The sequence below is a fragment of the Triplophysa dalaica genome, chromosome 8 (assembly GCF_015846415.1).
Source record: "Triplophysa dalaica isolate WHDGS20190420 chromosome 8, ASM1584641v1, whole genome shotgun sequence".
Taxonomy (NCBI): domain Eukaryota; kingdom Metazoa; phylum Chordata; class Actinopteri; order Cypriniformes; family Nemacheilidae; genus Triplophysa; species Triplophysa dalaica.
In genome coordinates, this window is record NC_079549.1 from 9856503 (window position 1) to 9883929 (window position 27427).

Here is a 27427-nt window from a genome sequence, read left to right on the forward strand (position 1 = left end):
AATCACATATAATGATGTATATAGTAATCTATTCCTAGTCCTCAAAGCTGGAGTAATTACCTACCGCTATGCCTAGCTCCAGATTTATGGTCCACGCCGAGGCATTGTGAAGTAAGACAGGATTTTCTACATGTTGGGCTCAGATTCCCAAACAAGGAAATCTGATTTCGAACTCTTAATCTCTCTGGTTCTGTCAGAGCGGGTCAGAATTTTCCCCAGCTGCCGTGATTGATTCCAGATAAGAACTGGGCCCTCAGCACATGGAGCTCTCTGCAGCTGTTGACATCAAAATGTTTGAAGAATGAAATGTAAAGAACCTCATTTGCATTCCATAAATGATTTAAAATACCCAAAGGTGTTTCAATTTGAGCCTGATTGTTGTCCTAGCGTCACATCTGAGATACAGACCTGAAGATTGACTTAAATATCCCCCGGAGTAACAAGCTCTGTGCATCTCCCTCAGATCAGCAGTGTGGAAAATGAACTAATGAATTTAACTTGCAGCCTCGGTTGCTCTTTCTGTCACGGCGACTGCGGTTTCAACTGTTTTTTGAGGCCTCATTGTCTTTGTGATCAGCACTTTCATGAGGTTTCTGTCTGTATGACGATGACTCCGCTCAAAAGATAAAGAGATTGATGAAGTACAGTGGAAAAGGTCTGTATGCAAAAATACTTTAATCAAATCTTCAGTCGGGGCTCTGTGACGTCTCTGCTGAGCAGTGTTGGACGATAGATAGGGCAGCTTGAACAAAACAGTATTCACAGTAGAATTACATTTTTGCCATAATTTACTAACCCTCATACTGTCATAGGTGTACATGTCTTCCCTTCTTCTGGCGAACACATATTAAATAATACAAATTCTGGCTGTTTCTGACTTTGTAATGCAATTGAATACATTAGACGAGCGGCTCACATTGCAATGTCCTATACATTTATACATAGATATGTGCAATCCCCTGGGATCGAACCCACGACCTTGTGCTGTTGACTCAATGCTCTTACTACTGAGCTACAGGAAAGCAGGAATAGAAACCCAGTGACCCACTCCAAAATGCACATATATCCATTCTAAACGTAATCCACACATCTACAGGGTTACATGTTCATGGTATCACATGTCTTATGATGCAAAATGAGACGTGTGAGCAAAAACAATGAACATTTTTAGCTATTTTAGTCATTTGGATGTAAACAAGATTATCACTCTCCTCACTCAAAATGACATATTAGGATAAATTAAGGGAATTAAGACAGCACATCACCGGTTAAAATCCAGTTCAGAGACAACTATACAAACACGTACAGTAGTGGCCAAAAGTGATGTCCAGGTATTCACTCTTTATTCAAATATATTATTAAAGTTTTAGTTGAAAAAAAATATCGTTTTGTGTGGGTGTGTATACTGGAGCTTAGCTTTGTGAATTTATGATGGATTGGCAAAACATTATACACAACTCAATGAGAAAAAAAAATGGCTACAAGCCTGGATGTCGGCAAATTTTTATATTTAAATGAGAAGAAAACGGAGATCATTGTGTTCGGCTCCTCTAATATTCCAAACATTGCTCAATTATGTTTTGGTGTTTTATCATCTTCAGCAGAATCATGTGTAAACAATGTGTGTGCTCTTTGATGGTGTACTTAAATTTGATATAATTTCAGAATAAATTCAGTTGAAAAATCAAGTTTTTAACATATAAGAGCGTTGGCTAACGTAAAGTCTTTCTTTCTTTTAAAAGCGATTCATGCTTTCATTTCTTCTAGAATAAACTACTGCAATTCCCTTAACTGGGTATTAATAACTCTTCATTATCCAGACTACAAATGGTCCAAAATACGTCTGCAAGACTTTAACTGGTTTTCATAAATGCGGACATATCACTCCTGATTTAATGTCCCTACACTGGCTTCCAGTCCCCTCGAGAATTGAGTTCAAATTGATTTTGCTTGTTTTTCAATGTTTAAATGGTCTTCCCACCCATATCTTTCTGATCTGCTGTGTGAGCACCATCCAGGAAACTTAAATCCAGGGTTTACCACGCTTTCGCGGTATAGCCACATCTAAACTCTGGAACAGTTTACCTGTCCACATTAGAACTGCACAAACTTTATACACTTTTAAAGTAAAGTTAAAAACATAACTTTTAGCTACATTTACATTTATGCATTTAGCAGACACTTTTATCCAAAGCGACTACACATTTGTTTCTAAGTATCTGCAATCCCTAGGATTGAACCCGTGACCTTGGCGTTGCTAGCGCTATGCACTAACCACTGAGGAACAGGAAAGCGACATCTTATGAAATGTGATGTTTCTTGTTGTATGTTGTTATTTTATTTAAACTTCACATTAGTCTATCTGTGATTATACTTTAAAAATAAATTGAGATTGAAAATATTATTATATGAGAGGAACAAACGATTTTAATACATTTTATTTAAATTGTACTCAATTTATTCCTTATACATAGGTATTTTTTATATTAATTTTCCTATTTAGCTGTAATTTTGACTTTTTTCCAAAATCTCTCTCCAATAAATACCGTTAAAGTCCATTTTGTACCATACACCTCATATTGTAATGGTTTAACCCATGTATGATGTTGTAGGGACCCACAGAATTGTTCTGTTTTTTTAACAGTACAGTCTTATAAATGCACGTTAAATACTAAACAGAAGTTTACTTCATCCCAGTACTTTATCCCAGTTACAAGCAACATTGAGAGTGGTTAAAAAAAGAAGATATTTTTACCAAAAATAAAAATCTACAATATGATAACAGTGAAACTAGTTTTACTGAATATATATAAATGTCTTAGGTTGAAAAAATAATAAGTTATAGTTACATATTTTTAGTACACATCGAAAATGGGTCTAACAGACCCGAACAGCTGACAAGAGTTAATCTAACTTGTGTGATCACATATGCACATTACTTTTGGCCATTACTGTACATGCATTTCTAATATACTGTATAACCATTCAGATCAACGTAAAATTTTTATATTAAGGATTATCATATGGTTGAAGCAATTAGCAGTGCCTTCCAGAGAATTCGAAATGCGTGCTTTTAATATTAAATACTTCATCAAAAAGTCAACCGAGTTTCATTTACCCATACTTGAATTATCAGGGTGTTGCTAGAACTTTTATAGATTAGAACTTTAATAGATTTAATAGATAGAATAGATTTTATCATGTGGTTGTTAGTGGTGTTTGAGAGCCCACCTTTGGCCATTCTTTAGCTCCAAACTGCACAGAGTCAGCAGATATGTAAAGACGCCGTAAATTTTGAGCTCTGCAAAACATTTTATAGGCTTTTATCAGCTTGTATGGCTTTAAACTTGCAGTAATATGTGACCTATAATTCTTCGACACACTTAACTACAGAAGGAGCTGAGTTTCAATTACTGTCCCATGGTCGAACGTGAAGTCATTCTCTTAAACTTGGAGGAACCGTGTGTGACTCTTCACGTTATGGAGGGCTGATGTGTGTGCTTTGGGCTTGACCTTCATCTCTGTCGTGGAAACAGGGGGAACCCAAAGCTGTGGGTAATGGAAGGATCATTTACGATTAAAACAAAGCACTCTCATTAGGGCATGTAAGGAACAATCCCCTCTGCTTCATTTTTCACCAGCGACTACCTGAAGAGATAGAGAATGAGATTGATCACTGATCTGACTATATGAGGAATACCACAGGATATCTGAATGTCACTGACACCTAAAAATCATAGAGCCTTAGAAGAAATTTGAGCAATATTTCATATTGATATATATCATTTGCATGACTGTCATTTGAAAATTATGATTTTTCTCCAAATAATTGTATAGTTGTGCAATCGAACAGTGCAGCCATACATAATTTCCATCTTAACAATGGAAAACAGGGCAGTGTAAGTGTATGGAAAATTATTTGTATTTGTTTCCCATAATATATAGATAAAATACTTTGCAGTAAAAACTGGTTCAGACAGAATTTCAGTTTTATGTATTTCATTTTAATATTTGAATTTAATAATAAAATATCTGAATTTAGTTATAACCAGTGTTGGACCAGCGTTGTTTGCATCTTAAGAAGTGGTCCATACAGCAACGCACATATGATAACAAGTAAGAGCTATAAATGGAATACTTTGAATAATTTCAATTTCAGAAATATTAGTGTTAGTAAATGTATATATTTTTTAATTGTATGCCTCAAAGTAAACAGAAGATGTTCTGTATGTTTTTTTGTCAACTCCCATTTATATATTACGTAATGGTTTGCTACTTTTCCTATTTCACGGACCCATTCTCATCAATTGCGTATAAATAACACACACTGTTGCAATATCGTGTAATACCTACACCAAAATATAATTGTGCACGCATACGCCTATTTTTGTGTGCATATGATACACCAATTTAGTGTGCATGCATATTAAATGGCAATTTGTCCTATTAACCTGTCCCCTAACCCAAACCTTAAACCCAATGTTAGCATGCGTAAATATTATAACCCCTACCCAAACCCCAAACCTAACTGTATTCAGTTCACACCAAAGTGAAAATTCTGTCCTTATTTAGTCACTCTTATGTTTTTCCAAATCTGTATAAATTGTTCTGTTGAAAACAAAATAATATATTTAGAAAAATGTAGGAAATTCACTTTTGACTATTATTGTAATTTTTCCTATTATTGTAATCAATGGTGGCCAAGAACCATTTGGTTACAAGCATTCTTCCAAATATCTTTCTCTGTGTTCATCAGAACAAAGAAATTCATACAGATTTGAAACAACTCAAGGATGAGTAAATAATGACAGAATTCTATTTTCGGTAACACTTTACAATAAGGTGCAATTTAATAACAATAGTAAATGCATTAACCTACATGAAGTAACAATGAACAATACTTCTACAGTATTTATGAATATTACTTTCAGCATCACCTAATACATTATTAAACTCATTAGTTATGCACCATGAAATACCATGAATAACATTAACAAGAATTAAAAAATGCAGAAAAATGAAATTGCTCATTGTTATCTAATGTTATCTAATGCATTTACTAACGTAACTAGTAGCACCTTATTGAAAAGTGTAACCATTATAAAATTAATCATTACTTTTCCTTTCTCTTCTTTTTTGTCCCAAAAATAGATAAAGAGAGAACTATGATCACTGCCTGTGACGGCCCGAATCGTGGCCTCACAAGAGCGGTAATGTGGATGTATCAATAACACACACACACATGCATTTACATGAAGGACATACATTTAAGAGTAAGCTTTATTTAAACGTTTATTCATTTTCATTTGTTTCATTATGATAGCTCACAGTAACCACAGGAAACGTATCATATTCATTCATTCTTTATTGTCGGGTTTGATTACATTTACAACACAAATTTATATGCATAGTTACTGATTTGGAGTGCACACAAATTAGTTACTGTGTATATATCACTTATATTTGTTTCTATTTTTGAGTTAAGTTTACCGTGATGAACTTCAGACATGGTCCGCTGCAGCCGCATCTTGGTGCAATGAGGATTAGAGTCCGGGCGGGAACCGAACCTAAGCCTCATTGATTCCGTATTATTGGGTCCGGACATACTTTTGCTGGGATTGGCCGGGGGAGGAAGGAATGTCAATGTATTTATTAGTTGATTTAGTTAGTTGTATATTAATGATATTTTGATTATATTTGGCTTTCCTTATCTTTATTTATAATATGTCTTTGTTTCATTTTGATTTTGATGTATGTAAACTTATATGTGATGTGTAAAGTTAAATTGTTCCCCTCCTAATTTGTAATGGGCCCCTCCTTTCCTTTAAAAGCTGTTGCTTTGTTCATTTGAGGGAGGTCAGTTTTTTAGTTTGTTTGGTTGGTTTTTGTCTAACTGTTTTGATCTCCGTTACTGTTTGATTATTTTATTTTTGTTGTAAGAAATTTATGAGTGTTTTTCTTGGGTTCAAATAAAGACCCGTTTTCTTTTGCGCAAAGCTTGTGTTCCTTGTTTTTGGCCTCTCGGTCCCTCACATATGGTGGCAGCGGTGGGATCTTGCAGGCAGACAAGGACACAAAGCTGTGTTTTGTTCTTTTCTGGACCTCAAGGCTGTTTTTTTTTTCCCTTGTGGATATGAGTCGTACCTTAAAGAAAGGTGGGCCTAAGGCTCCTCCCTTGCAGCACGAAGAAGAGAGAGGTGAGGAGGACCAGGACATGGTAGAAGGAGCTGAAGGAGGCGAGGTAATGGGAGACCGAGACGTTTCGGTGACTGGGTTGGCAAATCTGCTTCGAGCCCATATGGCCCGGATAGAGGGCCGGGAGACTGCAAGGCAGCAGGAGCAGATGGATCAGGAGCGACGGTTTAAGGCTCTCCAGCACCAGTTTGGCCTTTTGCAAATAGAGGTCCAAGCACGCACCTCTTCCAACCTTCCCTTGCCTGATGTTGACCAGGAGTCTTTGGAAAGGCCTGATGTGGATCATATAGATTCTGATGGAAACTTAGGGGTTTCAGTTCATCAGCAGAGTTTTAATCAGGCTGGGAACAATATGGGCCCACCATTATCTCAGATACCTCGATTGGAGAAACTGAGTGATACTGATGAAGTAGAACACTTCCTTGTTACTTTTGAAAGGATTGCAGTTGCTTGTAGGTGGACTAAAAGTGACTGGGTTTGGCATTTAATCCCTTTGCTGACTGGTAAAGCAAGAGCAGCTTATGTCCATATGGATGGGAACGAGTCTACTGACTATGATAAAGTGAAAGATGCTATATTAAAGAAATATGATGTCAATGCTGAAACTTATCGACAAAAGTTCCGTTCCTTATCAGTAGATCCATCAGAGAGTCCCATAGAGCTTTATAACCGGCTCAAAGAACTTTTTGGAAAGTGGATCCAGCCTAAGAGTAAACAAGTGGAAGAGGTGAGTGAAATCATCATTTTGGAGCAATATCTTAGAATGTTGTCCCCTGAACTCCAGGTGTGGATTCGCGAGAGAGACCCTAGAACCGCAGCTGAAGCAGCGTCTTTGGCGGATGTGTTTGTTGCGGCCAGAGGAAAGAGTAAGCCGTGGGCTTGGAAACCAGTCAATGACCGTCGTTCTCTCGACATGCCTCACTTTCAGCAAAGGAAGGTGGAGGGGTCTGGTAAGCCCTATATGAGGAATCCTACTTCATCCAAATTGAATTTTGCTCCTAAACGACCTCCCATATGTTATCTGTGTGGACAAGAAGGGCACACTAAACCAAATTGTCCGAAGATCTCAGCTCAGCTTACACAGCTATGTTTTGTGCCAAGGAGGAATGTAATCAAATCCCCAAGCTCTTTGAGAACTACAAATGTGGAGATAAATGGTGAGAAATTGACTGCTTTGATTGACACCGGTAGTGATCAGACTCTGGTAAGAAGAAAGTTCATATCACCCTCTTTGATCAGTACAGTCAACAAATTGCCTATTTTCTGTGTACATGGAGATGAGAGATTGTTACCAACCGCCAATGTGTATGTCAAGGTAGAGGAACAGACTTACCTGATGAAAGTGGGGGTTGCTGATAACTTGTCTTTTCCTGTGATTCTGGGTCGAGATATACCAGTGCTGCTGGAGTTGTTGCAACCGGCTTCACAGTGTAACGTGGTGGTGACCAGAGCAAAGGCGAACCAGTTGGAGGGGATTGAACACCCACTAAGTACTTTACCTTTCTTCAATGCAGATATTGAATCCGGGGTGTCGAAGACGAGAAAGACTAGAAGAGAAAAAAGACAAGAAAAGGTAAAATATGCCGCTCATTCGGAGAGTGAAGATTTAGCATGTGACTTACCTGTGAACTTCCAGATGCCCACCAATATCATTCAGATGCAGCAGGAAGATGATAGTCTCACAGAGTGCTTTGCTAGAACTGCAGAGGTAAGAGAGAAGCCTCTAGATGACACTACGGCCAGATATGTAGTAATGAAGGGGATACTCTATCGGGAGATTGGAGTCCAGAAACAACTTGTGGTTCCACAGTGTGTTCGAGATATGGTGTTACATCTGAGTCACTCGATTCCTTGGGCTGGCCACCTGGGGAAAAACAAGACTGCTGCAAGAATCAAGAAGTGGTTTTTCTGGCCCGGTTTGAAAGTAGATGTGGCCCAATTCTGTAAAAGCTGTCCTGTTTGTCAGAAGGTTTCCCTCAGACGTCCGTCAAAAGCACCACTACAACCACTCCCTATTATTGGCACTCCATTCGAGAGGCTTGGGATGGATGTCGTTGGACCTGTGGAGAGGAGTCGCTCAGGGAACCGTTTCATGCTGGTGATAACGGACTACTCCACCAGATACCCAGAGGTATTCCCATTAAGATCTGTGAAGGCGAAACCTGTAGCTACTTCTTTGGTCCAGTTATTTTCCAGGGTCGGATTTCCTGCAGAAATTCTAACCGATCAGGGCACTAATTTCATGTCTACCTTGTTGAAGCAGGTTTACCAGCTCTTAGGAATTAAGAGTCTGCGTACTACTCCTTATCATCCCCAAACGGATGGGTTGACTGAGCGATTTAACCAGACTTTGAAGCAGATGTTAAGGAAGTTTGTCAGTGAGACTGGTCAAGACTGGGATCAATGGTTGCCCTATCTTCTATTCGCTTATCGGGAAGTCCCTCAGGCTTCCACAGGTTTTTCTCCTTTCGAGCTGTTGTATGGCCGTGATGTCAGGGGCCCATTGGCTCTGCTCCGGGAGCTGTGGGAAGGGAGTCCTGAAAAAGAGCCCACCGGTGTGGTTTCCTATGTTTCACAGATGAGGGAACGTTTGCAGAAGATGACCAGTTTGGCTCAGAATCATTTGGCAGAAGCCAGGGAAAAGCAGAAGACTTGGTATGACCCTCTGGCTCGAGAAAGGGATCTGGAGGTCGGTACACGGGTACTTGTCATGTTGCCCAGTCGAGAGAGTAAACTACTTGCAAAGTGGCAGGGTCCTTACGAAATCAAGAAACGCCTGGGTCCTACGACTTATGAAATCAGTATGCCGGGTCAAGATCGATCTAGTCGGGTTTTGCACGTCAACCTGTTGAAAGAGTGGGTTCCTCGTCCTGAGAAGTCAAAGTCACTGATGATTCGCTGTGTTGGAGAGGAAGAATCTGATGAGCAGTATCTGCCACAGCCAGTTCCTGGGGACATCGGGCTAGATCATCTGACAGCTTCTCAGCGGTCTCAAGTACAAGTTCTCTTCACTTCGAAGGTATTTTCTGAATATCCCGGGTTTACCAACTTGATTGAGCATGGTGTAATACTGAAACCTGATGCTGTCGTGAAACGCCAGAGCTATAGGATACCTGAAAGATTGCAGGTGACCTTGCAGGAAGAAGTAGACCTTATGCTCCGCTTGGGTATTATTGAGCCTTCGAATAGTGAGTGGTGTCACCCCATAGTCCTTGTGCCAAAAAAAGATGGGAGAATAAGGTTCTGTATAGATTTCCGATATCTCAACTCAGTATCACAGTTTGATTCCTACCCTACCCCTCGCATAAGTGACCTAATTGATCGTTTGGGCCAATCCAAATATCTCACAACAATGGACCTTTCTAAAGGCTATTGGCAAATTCCACTGACTCCATCCTCGCAGCCTTTGACTGCATTCAGAACCCCAAGGGGCCTTTTCCATTTTAAGGTGTTACCTTTTGGCCTTCATGGGGCCGTGGCGACGTTTCAGAGGTTAATTGACCAAGTATTACGTGGCTTACCTTTTGCTGCTGCATACCTTGACGATATTATCATTTACAGTAACACCTGGGAGGAACATGTGTCACATCTCACAGAAGTCGTGCGGCGTCTTCAGAATGCCGGCCTAACTGTCAACCCCACCAAGTGTGCTGTAGCTAAACAAGAGACTGAATACCTGGGTTACGTCATTGGCCAGGGTGTTGTGCGACCGCAGGTGAAGAAAGTTCAAGCTTTAGAGAAGAGTGTGTTACCCCAGACACGTAAGGACCTGCGATCATTTTTGGGGGTTGCTGGATTTTACCATCGCTTTGTCCCTAACTTTTCCAGCAGGGCTGCTCCGTTAACGGACATGGTGGGGGCACGTTGCCCGAACCAATTGCAGTGGACTGAGGAGAGATTGAAAGCTTTCGGGGACATCCAGGGAGCTTTGACAACTAGTGCTGTGCTACACAATCCTGATTTTAGTCGTCCTTTCGTTGTACAGACTGATGCCTCTGAGAGGGGAGTAGGAGCCGTTCTATTGCAAGGACCACCAGAGAGTCGACAGCCAGTGGCCTACATTAGTCGTAAACTGTTTCCGAGAGAAGTACGTTATTCAACGGTGGAAAAAGAGTGTTTGGCCATAAAGTGGGCGTTGGATTCCCTACGATACTATCTACTAGGCCGTGAGTTTACTCTAGAGACTGATCACAAAGCATTGCAGTGGTTGGAGAAAATGAAGGATTCTAATGGAAGGATTACAAGATGGTATCTCGCCATGCAGCCCTTCAGATTCAAGATACAACACGTTTCTGGTAAAGTCAACGTTACTGCTGACTATCTATCCCGCTCTACTGGCGAGATTCCTGAAGTGGGGGGAAATGTGACGGCCCGAATCGTGGCCTCACAAGAGCGGTAATGTGGATGTATCAATAACACACACACACATGCATTTACATGAAGGACATACATTTAAGAGTAAGCTTTATTTAAACGTTTATTCATTTTCATTTGTTTCATTATGATAGCTCACAGTAACCACAGGAAACGTATCATATTCATTCATTCTTTATTGTCGGGTTTGATTACATTTACAACACAAATTTATATGCATAGTTACTGATTTGGAGTGCACACAAATTAGTTACTGTGTATATATCACTTATATTTGTTTCTATTTTTGAGTTAAGTTTACCGTGATGAACTTCAGACATGGTCCGCTGCAGCCGCATCTTGGTGCAATGAGGATTAGAGTCCGGGCGGGAACCGAACCTAAGCCTCATTGATTCCGTATTATTGGGTCCGGACATACTTTTGCTGGGATTGGCCGGGGGAGGAAGGAATGTCAATGTATTTATTAGTTGATTTAGTTAGTTGTATATTAATGATATTTTGATTATATTTGGCTTTCCTTATCTTTATTTATAATATGTCTTTGTTTCATTTTGATTTTGATGTATGTAAACTTATATGTGATGTGTAAAGTTAAATTGTTCCCCTCCTAATTTGTAATGGGCCCCTCCTTTCCTTTAAAAGCTGTTGCTTTGTTCATTTGAGGGAGGTCAGTTTTTTAGTTTGTTTGGTTGGTTTTTGTCTAACTGTTTTGATCTCCGTTACTGTTTGATTATTTTATTTTTGTTGTAAGAAATTTTGAGTGTTTTTCTTGGGTTCAAATAAAGACCCGTTTTCTTTTGCGCAAAGCTTGTGTTCCTTGTTTTTGGCCTCTCGGTCCCTCACACTGCCATTACAAAAGTTACTTACTTTAAACATTTGCTGTGTTATTAAAGTGCAGATTTTTTTTGTATAATCCATGCAGTTTAGGGATAACATCACTGGCACCTGAAATAAATTCAGAGGTTTATTGTCAAGTGCTTCTTACCAAAAATCCAGAGTAAAATTCACAATTCACCAAAGCGATGCTGTGCTATTTATCCACACATTATTTCATCTATCTTGTAGAAGAAAAAAGTGCTTCATTAACAATCTAAATATTGAGTCCAGATGGTCTATTTTTATTGAATGTGCAGTTTATGTGATACATATTTTTTAAGACAGCAGTGTCCTGCTTTTGGTTTATTTTTGCATGTTATCTATGATCGCTGCTGGTAACACTTTTGTTTAGAAGAGACAGAATAAACAAATGCAGTTTTGTTTCAAACAATCCAATGAAAGTGGCTATGTTATTTTCCTGCTTGAACAACACAGTAAACTCAGTAGACAGACTCATTAGAAATCCCACTCACGGCATAATCGACCAATCTTGCAATGATTTGTTGTTCAAAAGATCTAATTTAAACGAATTTGATAGAATGTCTCTATTGACCTTTTGCTTTATTCTTTCCTCCTTATTTTTCAACTCTTATACAGAATATAATTTAAAACAAACATGTCAGCCTGTTGTCACATCACATTTGATCTAGGGATTGATTCCCGTAAAATGGTTTGAAATCACATGTGGTTCTAAAACTAATGAAAGAATCGGTTAAATCACTCGTTCAGTATCTTATTTGAATGTGAGTATACAGTGAGAAACCAGATTTACAGAACACTTCAAGAATGCAATAAAGTACATTGATTAATATGGCAGTACTTCTAGCCCCGCTTCGCAGACTATTCACAGCCATCTGATCCATACTGCACATAAAAATGTCAAGTGCGTTTGAAAATCACAATTTCAATTATCTGATTGTCTGGTTTTAGCAATTTTCTAGAAAGTCAAACTCAACAAGATTTTTTATCAGATTGCCAATAAATAAAGTATTGTTTACAAATACCTGGCTGCTCAAATCAGGAAGACAGAGACATTGGCATATTAACTGATATTCAGGGGGTGGGTTATTTAGTAGCCTAGTAAACAAGATAACACTTAGTGTAAATTAGCTTTTTAGTTAACTGGTTAGCTGAAGGACAATGGGACACATTACTTATTCAATTTGCAAAAATCACATTATCTCCTGTTCTTCAAAGTCCTGGTTGTTTGCACTGTTGATAAAGCTTATCTTTAAAAAGAGAGCATTCCAGTTGGCCCGCGTTTCTACAGCAGTGGAAATAATCGAATAAACACACATGGCAATACACTGTCTGTTAGCATATCTGTTATTGCCTCCTCATGGATGTTAACCGATTTTCTTAAGGTCTGAATCTGCCATATTAGAAAATGTCTCATCTCAATCCCACATGCTTATCTAAGACATGAGGGCTTAAATTTGTTCTGTGTTTTTTATATTCATCCGTTACTCATAACCGAGCAGGGATGAATTAGAGCCATGTCATACATCAAAGGGTTTTATTTTTTAAAAAGACATTTATTGGTTTGGTATGTAGCTATTTTAGATCCATAATATATCTGACATTGCAAATGAATTATCAACCTATTTTTTCCATCATGAGCAAAGACATTTAAAGGGATAGTTTACCCAGAAATGAAAACACATGTTGTTCAGAACCTGTGGAATTTACTGTCTTCGGTGGAAAATAAGAGGATAAATTAAGAGTTTGGTTCCAAAATGGAGATATCATGGCTTAAATCAAAACAAACCGACTGCAGTTTTATTGATATCAATTAGAATGCACAATAAAAACACATATTTGGAACCAAATTCTTCAAATTATGAAGACTATTGATATTTTGTCTGTTGAAGTTCTTGCATGTTGGTCTATGCAGTAAAAGTGAATGTTGACTGAGGCTGTCAGTAACATTCAGTATTTGTAAGATGCTGAATGATACCATAATGTTGTTTCGAACAACATGAAGATGAGTAAACCTATATGAAGACAGAACAATCTGTCAACAATTCACAAAATTGAAATTGATTGCTTCCGTATAAAGAACCTATTAAGCACCTGTATGGTTCTTCAGCGGTTCAATATAGTACCTTAGCCATCCCAAAGAAATGCTGAAGAACCTTTGAAGAACCACGAAGCACCAACATATGGTTCCATATAGCACTTATGTGGTTCCCCTATGATTACGAGCCAAGAACCACTTTAAGTGCTAAATGGCACCGTTGATTTTAGAGAGTTTTTCTATTTTGTTTTCTATATTTGTCATTTCTTTAGACGTTAAGACTTTTTTATACGTTTTTTCACATTACTCATAGACATGTCCCACAATATATATCAACCAGAAAGTGTTAAAATATTTTTTTATTTTGAACAATGTTTAACTATTGAAAATCTACAACTTATTTTTAAAATGTGTTTAAAATGTGCCATGATTATTTAGAAATAATCAATTTTTCATAATTATCATTATGCAGAGTTGTCTCTGAGATGAAACAAAAAGCCAAATGATTGGTGTCTGTGTTTAGCTTTGGAAAGAAGTGACAGATTGACATTTGAATATGTTCCTCTAACAAATACCAAGTACAGCACAGAACGGCATTGTGCTACTTATAAAGATTTGAGGGTGGACTGGCATTTGAAGATGCAGAATAACACCACGGGTGTCTCTGTTCTTCAGCTTCTCTTAGAACACAGTGAGAATCAGCTCCACTGTAAATTACTGCAAGTGACACCCACAGCAATTACACCAATCCATTCTCTCGTGGAGATTTGTGGCACATTTATCCACATTATTCTCAAAGCTTGACATCATTTTCAGCAGACATTAAACAGTCGTCCCTCTTGGACTGTTCAGTAGTCATGCTTGCCTACTACACATTGTAGAAATGTTCAGAACAGGAACATTCACTGAACTTTTACTGTAATAAACTGGATGCGAATGCTAATTGTTGCTATTGTTTATTTCATTTGGCATAATGTGTTACCGTTTATTGAGAGTTCATTTCATAGAAATGTTGATCATCTTATCATATTGACTTTTATTTAGCCATTTGTTATTTATGGTAGCAACAGTATATTTAATGATACAAAGGAGATGTTTAGGTAGTTTGTATATTAATTGTATCTCAATTAATGAAGCAAATGTTAAGTACTGTAACATAAACACATAAACAGGCACCAAAATCCTATCCCATGTTTTCTGAACAGTAAATTTCTTGCAACCACAGGTTTGGCAGAGTAGTTTGTTTAAACCGGAGCAATTTAATGAGGTTTAATGAGGTAAACAGGTTTGTGTTTGCCTGTATTATGCTGACGAATCTCCCTAGGATCCTCTGGAGATCTGAACAGAAGTGTTTCCAGACAGTGCGATTCAGATTAAATGTGGGAACTTGAGGTTGAGAGCATGATAAAAGAGGCAATGATTCCCTGGAATGAGAAATCAATGAGGGTTTCATTAAGGACGTAGAGTTCATCTCGGGCCTTTCGTCATGTATCATTCAGCGGTCAATGGCCGCTGCCGATCACGAAGATAAGAAAATGAGAATGAATACAGAGAGGCGGTGGCGTCACAGTATAATCACAGCACTTAACAGTAACAGACTGGTAATGAACATCCCCTTACAAATGGAAATGAGAATTCAACTAAAGCTGAAGTTAATGTATTTATATTTATAGCATAAAGCAAAGTTACGCTTCCATTTTCCATGGTTGTACATCAGGAGCCAGACCACATTAATGATGATTAGTGTTATATGTGCAGTGTATATTTTATGTTCACATGTGTACTTTCATTGGCCCAGTATTTTCAACAATGTTTGAATCCCACAAAATTCTAGTCAATTTTAGCCATTGTTACTCACGATTGCATCGGCTGTCAGTGACATCATGTCTACGTTATCTATGTTCACCTTAGACGCTGCACAGACAAAGATCACAACAAGTTAAGGGAGTAGATTAGCACAAATCCATAAATAGTAAGCCAATTTTCCTGAAACAAAGCCCATACACACAGCCAAAGAAAAGAAAACAGTCGAGGTGTCTCCAGATGCCAGCAGACCCAGGGCTGAAGGACTGACTGGCAACGACAGAGGAGGCGGGAGAGGGAGGCTAAATGGGACCTTCTTGAAGACTAGCGATGACATTCTGGCTGCTGAAGGGGTTTTATGTATACTGTATAAATGTATAGTTTTTATATATTTTGAGTAAATCATTTTAGTGCCTCAATTTAAACGTATTTCAGTTCATCCCCGGGGGCAACATTTATAATTTAAATGTATTTTAATACTAAGATTTCTGCCAATATTGTATCTGAATAAAAAAAACAAAGCGATATTCACCAGAAATATATAATGAGCTTTCCTTTAACTACCTTGTGATGGCCCCAATAATACTTTCTTCTACATTAACATTCATTATATCGCACGGACACAATTACAGATAATAGATAACAGTCGCATTTGCAGCAGTCACTTCTTCTGCTAAACGGTCATCTGTATGTGTTGCTTATCAAAGCGACCTTGAAACAGTCTGCAGACTGAGTCTTCAAAGATCTTCTAGCATTGATCACGCGATCGCAAGATGTAGCCAGCGCGGCGCTATCTTCATGAGCACAAGAGCTGATTGAGGTTGTCTTAAAAGCTTTGCATTCAGTCTCCACAGTCCCATCAGTCAGGAATTTTCCAAGCCGTTTTCATTCCCACTAGAGCGTTCTATGCCAAGATACAGATTTCAGAAATCCTTGTGCCTCTGAAGTTCTGTTAAGCTCTGAAGGTTATTTCATCAACAGCATGCAAAGTGTTGAGCTTCCTAAGGTGTTTTTAGAAATTCTGAAGAGTTTTCGTTTTTATTAAATAGCCTATTAATAAAATAAACATACACATCTACTGAAAATATCTAAATTTACTGGTTTCACTCAAGTTTAATGGCCTAAATTAACATTCTGACAATGTGTGTCAAAATACTGGCCAGTGAAATGTGGACACATGGTGTTGGTAAAGTAACTACTGAACATATTTACGTTTTACAGCGTGTAGCATTTTGACACACGTTGTCAAACCGTTCATTTAGCCATAAGGCTTGATTCAGAAAGACCTTATGTTTTAATGACCGTGATTTATGTGCAAGCACACTCCCAAATGAATTCAAATCAGCTTGTTTTGTTTTTCTGCACTTTATGTCAGCACTAGCCACACACACATTTCCCACAACCTTAATATCTGTTAGCTTCCGCAACATCCTCTAGAGATAAGAATTTTATAAGAGTTTCGAATTATTAAGTCTTCAGTAATATTTTTGTCAGATTTCAGTGTGAAAGTGTGTCTATATGGAACTCATATTACCATATGTCACATATGATAAATCACCACATGTCACCTCTTATAAAATATCACATTGCTGGTATATTCATAAACAGGGAAACAACAAGTCTCTCTTTGTCATAAACTTCACAAATAGCATGTTAATGTTTAGGTTTTTTGTTTAATGCACCTTTATTTTTTTGGGTTGTTTAGGTTTTTTAAGGAGATATTTATGGCTTCCGGAAAAATCTAAAAGATTCTCCTTTTAATACAGAACATTGTGCCCTATTTTTGCGGGGTTTTTTTGTATATGTACAGCCACGGAAAAGCATTCCAAATTTTCATTAAATCATTATTTGATGATAAACTATGATGAGGTTATTATGACAAATTATTTTTGGTTTAAATTAACAAATGTAGAAATATTACTTTTGTATTGCTTAAAAGTGAATGCCAACTTGTTTCTTAATTGCAGTTTTCGAGGACTGAAAAAAATATAGAGCATATTTTGCCATATTTTTATCTGAAATTTGGGAGAAATATCGGTGGTTGTTCACAGAATAAAACAAAAATTATGATTTTACCTAAACACATACCTATTTACTACATATATATAGTAAATTCAGAAAAACTGTTTTTTACGAATTTTGAAATGGTCTCTATTTTTTCCTGTGGCTGTATTATCATGATTTAAGTTAATATTATCCATTACTCAGCGATTAGAGGCCATCTTTTTCTAGAACATTAACAAATGATCAATAAATACCACACATGCCTCTAAAAGGCTCAGTTCATTTGAAGTCAGCCGTGAATTGGAATGTCCGGGTGAATGGTTTATTCTGTAACATTCCCAACCATTTCCATTAGTTGCCAAATGTGATAAGATGGTGTTATTGCCAGCATTTCACTGTTAATGCCCCCACCCCAAAGACAAGAGACATTTCACCTTTTAAAACTTTATCTACTGTGTGTCATACATTGGTACATTATAATCAAAATCATGAGTTTAATAGGTTGGTTCAGTTGATATATTTCTCATCCATAATTGTTTTGCCCCATTGAAGAGATTGTAAATGGTCTTGGTTGTCAGTGTCAACAGGGTCAGTTCAGCTCTACACACGACAGGTTAGAGGTGTGAACCACCGACAGACAATGCCAGAAGGAATGTGACAGACAGGCTCTGTAGTGAAGCTGTTGGCATGGCTATCAAACTAGCTGCTGCATTGGTAAAAGGCCAAGTGCTGTGTAACAGGAAGGGACAGGAGGATGTGTCCATATGCTTCTAGAGGAGAAAAGAAAATGTCACTGTATCACCTACACAACTTTACATAGTTATTTAATCAGCTGGCATGGGATGTTTTTAATGTGACCTCAGTGTATAACAACCGGGAAATTTAGCCATAAGGGTACAAAATGTAACATGAAACTCTTAAAAACGTTTTTTAATGTATTTTTTGTTTTGTTTTAAATAGCGAAACAGACATAGTGTGAAAACCATTTACTTTTCATACCATATTAATTGTGTACAGTAGTGGACAAAAGTGTTATTCAAAGGGCTTTTTGATATTATATATATTTTTTATTTTAGTTCATCAAAATTTGAGTGTGGTACAAAATAAGATAAAAAGCCGACTTATCTTAGTTAAAAGATTTTTTGACAAAACTACATTACAGATGCATTGGTTTTATTCTCATATTCCAAACAAATTGCATATTAAAGAAAATATATTGCAGGAAATGAAGCAAAATCATTTATTTAGCGCATATGTCGTTGATTTTTGCTATAATTGTTGATCATTGTAGTCAACTTTAATGGTAGTATTGTTTTTTAAAGCAGGGAAATCACGCTTGGACATCACTTTTGGTCACTATATTATTTGATACAGTTTATCAAACATCCCTGCTGAAAAAAAACAATACAAACTATTAAAGAATTGGTTTTGATGGAAACTGTAATTATGCCTACTGGTATATGATGGATTATATTGCTGAGATGTTAAATCCTATTAGAATAATGGCCCCCAAAAAAAGTATTAAGGAATTGTTTATTGGTTTAAATGGAAATATACAAATATTGGGTTGTAATAGTATTCTTAAGGAAACCATAAAAATGTCTGTGATGCATTCGATTGGTTATCTATGTTTTTCAGCAGGGATATGTCTTCAGCTCTGACTAACTTATCAAAGTAATCTAACACTTCTTAAAAAAAAAAATTTCCTCTATTGCAAAGTCCTCCTTCATTAGTGCCACAGTACTGTCCTGCAGAGTTTTCTATAACCCTGATCAAACACTCCTACCTGTAATTTTCAAGTAATCCTGAAGACCTTTCATAAGCTTGTTCAGGTGTGTTTGATTAGACTTGGAGCTGTTAGACAGTGGACCTTCGGGAGCAGAGCTGGCCAGTCCTGCTCAAAGGTTTTGAAGGAGTAGCGAAACACCAAAATCTTCTGTAGGTTATTTGTGAAATTCACTAAGTAGCTTTCTACTCTTGATTAGAGGAACACTCTTATTTCTCGTCTTGAATAATGTGCGGGTATAAAGGGTCTTTCACTGAATTGGTTAAAATCTTATTTGAACGACAGAACCTTCTTTGTTAATATAAATGAATGTTCATCTTCAAAAGCACGTCTGATTAATGGGGTTCCCCAAGGATCTATTCTTGCCCCCATTTTATTTTCTTAATACTTGCTCCTTTTGAGAAAACATGGAGTAATTTTTCACTTCTATGTAGACGACGCACAAATATATGTGCCCATAAAGCAAATTGACAATGCTTGGCTGTCTTCTATAACTGCTTGTTTGTAAACGAGAGTAAGACTGTGGCAATCGTGTCTGTCACTGCCTAATCTGGCAACCTTAATCAAGTGCTAGGAAGCTTAGCTATTTATGTAAAACCGTCTGTTAGAAATTTGGGTTTTATTTTTGACTCGGACCAGTTGTTAAATCGTGCTTCTTTCTTTTAAGACTTCTGGCTAAAGTCAAAAGTTTCTGACGCTCTTCTGAACTTGAGAAAGTAGTTCATGCATTTATATTTTCTCATCTGGACTATTGCAATTCAATCTATGTAGGAATTAGTCACTATTATATAAATCATTTGCAATTAGTCCAAAATGCGGCTGCTAGATTCTTCCCTGGAACATGTAAATTTGAGCACATTACACCAGTCCTACTCTCTCTGAATTGCTTGCCAGTTCATCTTAGAAGAGAGGTTAAAGTTTAAGTATTAGTTTTCAAAGGACTTAAATGGTCTGGCTCCTTTTTACCTATCTGATCTTGTGACTGTTAACATAGCGGCTAGATGTTTAAGGTCATCAAATCTGAGACTGTCAAAGTCCTCCAGTTCATGGCTAAAAATAAAGGGTGACCGGGCTTTTGCAATAGTCGGCACCAAACTCTGGTATGGCCTCCATTTATCCATTAGGTTGATCACTACCGAATCTCTGTTTAAAATAAAACTCAAAAATCCCATTTTAGAAAAAGCCCATAGCATGCGAGTCATCCGGAATGTGCTGTATTTTTATACCTGTTATTTCTTGTTGTATGTCTTTCTGTTTTTTTTTAAACTATTTATAATTGGAAAATGTTTGTAAAGCACAATGCTTCAACGACCGTTGTTGTATTGTGCTATATAAATAAATAAACTAAGCTAAACTAAGGAATGTGGCGAACTGTGATTACAAACTGAAGGTTTAAGTACTGTAACTTGACAGCACAATCTCTTGATCCTTCTCACTCACCGGAAATTAATATGACAGTCAGTGTAAATGTGACATCGCTGACGCAGAGAAAAATAAACTGCTTGACTTGGGAGACTGACACGAAAACATTGTCAAAAAGCCATCACTTTCCATCAGGTGGAAATTTACAGCTCAGCAACTGTTATGGCAGTAATGTTTTCTGTGTGTCATCACAAATTACCTACCCAGCCACTACACCGACATATTCAGTGAAATTGGTTCCCCTGTGATTAGATTTTCTCCACTCACCCACATACTCCTGTTTGAAACCCTATTCGGTGTGTGTGGTAATTAACATGGTATTACATGGCCCCGGGGCCACTCCAGGGGCTCTTGCGAGAGCCATGGCTAAGCTGCAGTGGATGTCATTGTCCTCCTGTCACCATGCTGTCCAGAGCTAGAGAGTATGGTAATGCTACTGTTCTGTACTTCACAGCAATTCCTCATTTAACATTCTTTACTGTATACAGCAACTACATAATATAGGCATATATACGGTATGTAGCTGTAACTGAAAGCTGTGTCCTGGATTTTTAAGTAACCTGTGAACGCTTTTGCCTTTTAAGACTTGGATTTTTGTGCTAGTTTGTGGGAGTCTTTTCAGGTCATGACATTAGCAGTGGAGAGACTACTGTCATGTTATTAAAACTACACTTTATCGTTCAGAGATGTTTGTCTGAAAGCCAGACCTTTGATTAGGAGAAAAGACTGAAAAGTCTCTGAAATCAAAGGCTTCTACCACTGTAACAAGTGAAAATGGGCACTTGTTAGATTTAGCTGTTTTTTACCTCATCTGACCCTTAAAAATGTAATTGGTGTTGTGGGCACCTAGGCACCTAGGCATGTGACAGTATCAGGTTTTCGGTTTAAAATAATTACTGGAACTTGTGTCATGGTATACAGCATTATTACCTTTAAAATTTGTCAAGTTAATAAATTGAATATTTAAGTGTAAATCCAAATAAATAATTACAAAAAAATATAATGGAGTCTGCAACTGTTTTAAACAGATATAAATGCCAAAACACATCTGGAAGAAGCTTTTATAAACAATGAGAACATTCTCAACTAATGTTTTCCTGGCCGGTATATTTTATTATAGAATCTTAGTTTCTCAGTCTGAGTGAGGAGTTAAGCTTAAAGTTTGATGGAAAAGAAGCTAATGTACTGATAATAATATATTGTTTGTTATTTACTGTCATTTTTCATCTGCACAGTTACAATATTGTGAAGGTTCATTATGTAGACTTATTACTAAATATCTAGTTTAGTCTAGTTACAATTAGCCTAGTGTTGTTATTAGTCGGCAGTTTGGAATGGATCTATGTCTCTGATCACTGAGCTGCTGATCACATGACCTCCATTGTGCTTGTTCAATACATGCTGACAGAAGTTGAAAAATGTCTCCGTCCATGAGCAGTTTTTTTTTATAGCACAATTCAGGATGTACTAATCCACTGCTTTTCTACTAACTAAAATTAGACAATGTACAGCCTAGTTGTGTTAAAGAGTTTTTGATAACACTTTACAATAAGGTGCTATTTTTTACCAATTAGTTAATGCATTAGCTAACGTGAACTAACACTGAACAATACTAATATAGCATTTATTAATATTATTTCATATTAGTTTAAGCATTTACTAAAACATTATTGCGGCCTTATGTCTCACGTGGGACGAAGAGGATTAAGTAAGTAATACATTATTTAAAATCAAATGTTGTCACTGTTAACATTAGTTAATGAACCATCAACGGACATGAATAACTGTATTGACATGAACTAACATTAATAAGGATTAATGAATAATTCATTGTTAGCTCATGTTCCCTAATGCATTTACCTATGTTAACTAATAGCACCTTATTGTAAGGGTTACCGAGTTTTTTGCTCTTGAATAAGACTAGTAAATTTGAGTTAGGTTAGGTCATTTTCCTGAATGAAACATGTTTAGGGTATCTGATACAGTGTGAGCTGCAGCCAACATATTCTGCTTAAAATGTCACTAAAATATTCAAATCAACAGTTGTCTTTAAATGAGGAGAATTAACGTTAACTAGTCCCAGATCAAATGTTCTGCGCAAACATGCAGATTTTTACAGCTGTACATGGTGTTGTGCTGGGAATGTGCATCTCGGAAGGACGGACGGGAGACCTAAATAAGAGGCTCCTGAGGTTGCATCTCAATGAGCTGCAGGGAGCACACAGTTGTAATGATAAACAGAGCTCAACCTGTCGACGCCGCTGGGTTTTGCTTTTACATTTGATCATTGCAAATCTCCTTCAAAGGGAATGGGTTTGTTTCATAAATGAGAAGGTCATGTACACAGTATGTTTAGATATTGAAGGAAATGCCTTAGACTGAGAGAGCAATGCTGAAAGAGACATTCTGGTAATAAATTGTGTTTTTTTACTCACTAGCAAACCATCAATAGTCTGTATGTTGAACACATGTATTTTCATGTCTTGTTTTGGTAAACTTTTATCGTTTAACATATTGTCACTGCCTGGGAAAACCTTGTATCTCCAAGACTATTACTGTGTAGGAAATAGGGCTGAAACGATTAGTCGACATTGTCGACAACGTCGACAATAAAAAATTGTCGACAAATATTCTTGTTGTCGAGTAGTCGTTTGATTACGTGACTTAATTTAAGGGCCTGCAATATCACAATTTGACCGCTACGTTTCTGTAGCGCTAGAGTGTAATGCAGCCTTCCCGAATGCTATCGCAGTGAAAGACATGCAGCGAGAATTATGGCGGAGTACAAACGAATGCGAACAAGTAAAGTGTAGGAAAGCTTTACCAAATTGAAAACGACAAAATGCGGTTGTGTAATACAAGCAAGGCGGAACTTGCCCTTCACATCAGCACAACCTGCATGCTGGAGTATTTAAAAGGAAACATCCCGGAGAATGAGCAGAAGAGAGGCGAGTCTTCTCAATCTAGACCTAACTAACTAATTTAGCGGTAAATCTTTTTATGAGAGAATGCAATAATAACAGTAATGATAATAACAACAATAATCATATAATTACAGTTATGTTATTATTTGTTTTGCAAAGTAAAAAGCTTTGATCGAGTTTAAAAGTCAAGCCTGTTTTGATTATTATAACACTATTAGGTATTACATGAGCGGTAAATCCTTATATGAGAGGGAAGTTAAGTGATAGGAGTCTTATATCTTGACTTTATTTTAAAATATTTTCTTCTGTTTCTTGCTCTTTTTCATTAACTCTTTCACCGACATGAGTGATGATTTATCTCGTCATTTAAAAAAAACGGTTCCCCGCCAAACGAGTTATAACGGCAATTAGTGTTTATACTGCTGTACAGCAGGTGGCGCTGTTACACACCTTTCGGGAAAATACAGAATCCTAGAACCTAAGTTTATTTCTTATCGGTTTTTTAACGATTGTTCGGAGTGTAATATGTGCGCAATCTTTGACAAAAAAACTAACTGACTCAAAATTATATTTTAATCAAAGTGATGCATTTTTGAAGAAACCTACCCACATCTAAGGAGTGATAAAAAAAGATCAAATCAAGTTTGAAGAATACGGTTTCCTTTGTTTAAAAGCAGAGACTGTGTTCTTTCATTGGACATATTGTTTGTCCATATATTCTTTACAGAAATGTAGTGTGAGCCATCAAAGTTTGGTTAAAATGTAAAAAACGCTGGCGTAGGCTGGCAACTTTTTTTTTAAAAGGCTGACGGGGATAGAGTTAAACTGAACTGTTTTCATATAAATGCTGCTTAATGCTTGTGTCAAGAGATTCGTTTACATTTAAAAAAAAATTGCCTTTAATGTACCTGATTTATTTATTTTTATTTGTATTTAAAAGTTTCTAGAGAAAGAGTATTTGTGTGATTCGAGATGGACAGAATCAGCAAACTTAAAGAGAGTAACCAGTTGGTTCAAGTTCATTAAAGCAAATTTCAAAAGCTGAATTGATTTTATTCATTACTAGATCTATAACTATAACTCAATGTTTTAACTAGTTGCAAAAGCTGAATAATCATTAAAAACGTACTGATTAGTCATTGAAATAATAGCCGATTAGTCGATTAATCAATCTAATAATCGTTCGATTAGTCGACTATCAAAATAATCGTTTGTCGCAGCCCTAGTAGGAAATAAAAATAAGTATTTTTAACAAAAATTGGCTCTTGTCACTGTTGTCAAGATTGACACACACTTTTTAATACTATATATTGGTTAAATATTTTCAAAACCCACAGATGAACAAGAATAGATAACAAATTTTATGATTTATAAAATAAATATGAAAAATGGAGACATGAGGTTTCTGCTCCACAGTGTAGATATGCAACGTTATAATTAAAGATAAGAAAACGTCACAATTTTAAGATGGTTTCCATTGGTGACTGCCAACTCTGTTTTACTGAAACAAACATCAGTATTTTTTTGTCAAATACTCCAAGAGATAGGAATGCTCCTTTTCACTTGGGAGATGTTTTTTAAGTGACTTGCTTGCATGTTTTGTTTATGGGAAAACACAAGCAATTAAACACAGTGGAGAGAACAAGGATATCAGCAAGTTCTGTGAAGTTTTACTTTGCATAACTGCCGTAGACGTGTTCACTGTGTTTTCTTTACAAAATAGAAAACATCAAAGAATGAACAATTGAAACCGTTAATGTCAGGTTTACTGTCAAACAAAGTTGTCATGTTCTCAAAGAAGTAAAAGAAACTTGACAAACTTCAATTGCATTAAACTCAATTAAGAATACTCTACAGTTATTGATTTTTTGTGGAGGTCTACCTGAAGTTAAGTTTAGCCCATAACATTTGTTTACATTGTTGTAGCTGAAACCATCTATAGGCCACTTGGTTTGCAGTACAAAAATGACCTGATATATTACATTTTAATTACAAATTTATTGTATGCTAAAAAACTAATCTAAAGAAAAAACGTAAATTAAGATTTATCTCTGTGTTATATATATATTTGTATATTTACATTTATTCAATGTGCATTCTTAGGATGTGATATGTAAACATGGTGTAATAAACTGGATTTAAAACTTGCTGTAGAGAAAGAAAAATGTCATATTCGAAGTATGACATTAAGATCCTTATATTAGAAAAGAAATCTAGAGCAAAGTCATTTTCAACACTGTTTAATTTGTATTTAATTTTTGCTTTCAGGTGAATAAAGTTCAAGCTAAAGACTATACGACATGAAATGTTCACACCTTAGTGTGGTTGTAGTGTGTTGTGTAACAGATCTATTGAAGTCATGTGTTTTCTCACATTTTCTCTCTCTCTTGTAAGTCCTGGGAGGCTTGTCCTCTAAAACAGCATCATTAGCTCCCAATTATAACTGCAGCCCATGAGGATTTTGTTTGCATGGTCTACATATGCTTCTGCGTGTAGTTTGCATTTAAAACAGTGATCACAGAAAGACTGGAGCTTGATGAAACAACCTCTGTTTTGAAACTGTTACCAAAAATAGATCATGTTGCTCTGAATATTATTGCTCAGTTTGCAATCCATCCAATCCCCTAAGTGCTTGTTATGACATGATATATTTGTGCATCAGTGTTTTCTGTGTTTTAAATTATGTCATTACAAAATGAGAGTTAAATTAGGGCTGATCAAAATCTGGTATAGTTGTTTAAAAGAAAACTGAGTTAAATGCAAATGAGGAAATACATTAAACCATTCATATAAGAGTTTACAAGACAGGAAAATGTTCATAAAAAGATGTTCATGCAAACTCTGTTGTACTTTGGTTTATGCATTTGAAATCTCAAAAACACATTAATGAAAAAGCAAAAATAAACTTGACTACATTGAATACAAGTTTATGTGCAACAAAGACAAACATGGTTTGTGCTCACCATGTGCTTTGTGCAGTTAATCATTGGCTGTCAAAGGCATGAAACCACTGAAATTCTAGAGAGCTTCAGAAAGCAAACATATGAATAATTTAAGCCATGGAAAATGTTTTTTACATTTTTTAAGGACATTTTTATTTAAAAGAGGGGTTCGTTTTCATATTGTGTCAGATGTAAAATCTGGATTTGAAGCCCGACATCCAGAACAGCGGATATAAGGGACACTGCAAAGTAAACAGTGGTGTAATTTATTCCTCCCTTTGCATTCCCTTCAGCAAGATGGAGCGAGGGAATGATAGCAATTCCTTTTTTATCACTTTAAAGACCTTAAAGTGCCGTCATACGTGGCTCCATTACGGCTGACAAGTGTGAATTACGCTGTCAGTATTCTCATTGTTAAAGATCACATGTTATATCTTGATTTCCATTTTAAAATGGCCACCTCTGCCAATTGCTGGAAAATAACATTTTAGTCATATTTTCATGTTTTCACCTCCATGCACTTCTACAAACGCTGCTGTTTACAATCTACAGTTTGGGGTCCCACGTTTAACAGCAACGTTTTTATTCGACTACAAATTATGACTATTTGTATTCCATTTTATTTTCTACTTTTGATCTGAGAATGCAGAGTATGAACATTGTAAATGATTCACAAGTCTTTATTTTTCTAAAGCTTCCAATCAAAGTAGGTGAAGAATAAATAATAAAAGATCCCATCATGCCCTGCGTCTTCACAAGTTGTCAGATGTTTTTTACGCCGACAAGAGTTTGCTGTAAATAAAACTGTTTGGCTTGTTTGTTCCTTATATGCTTGCTGTATTTCTCTACCCAGCATATTTCTCTCAGCATGCAGCTGGTGCTGCTGAGGCGCCATCTGTCCCAAATTATAGAGAACCTTCCTGAATGTCTTGTCTCAGCTCTTGTCATGTATCAGGAGCTTCACAGAGTCGAGGCTCATTTTCTTCACAGCGGGCTTCAGTTTAACGCGCATCTTTCAAATTCATATATCATATAAGCTGCTCTGAAAATACATCAGTTTTCCGGAGCTGCGATTTTGTTGTGT

The 27427-nt window shown here is 36.8% G+C and overlaps 1 protein-coding gene across 1 annotated transcript in view; it reads left to right on the forward strand.

The window, feature by feature from the left end:
* Positions 1–27427, forward strand: part of thsd7ba (thrombospondin, type I, domain containing 7Ba) — a 189456-nt gene that overhangs the window by 46790 nt on the left and 115239 nt on the right. The window lies entirely within an intron of this gene.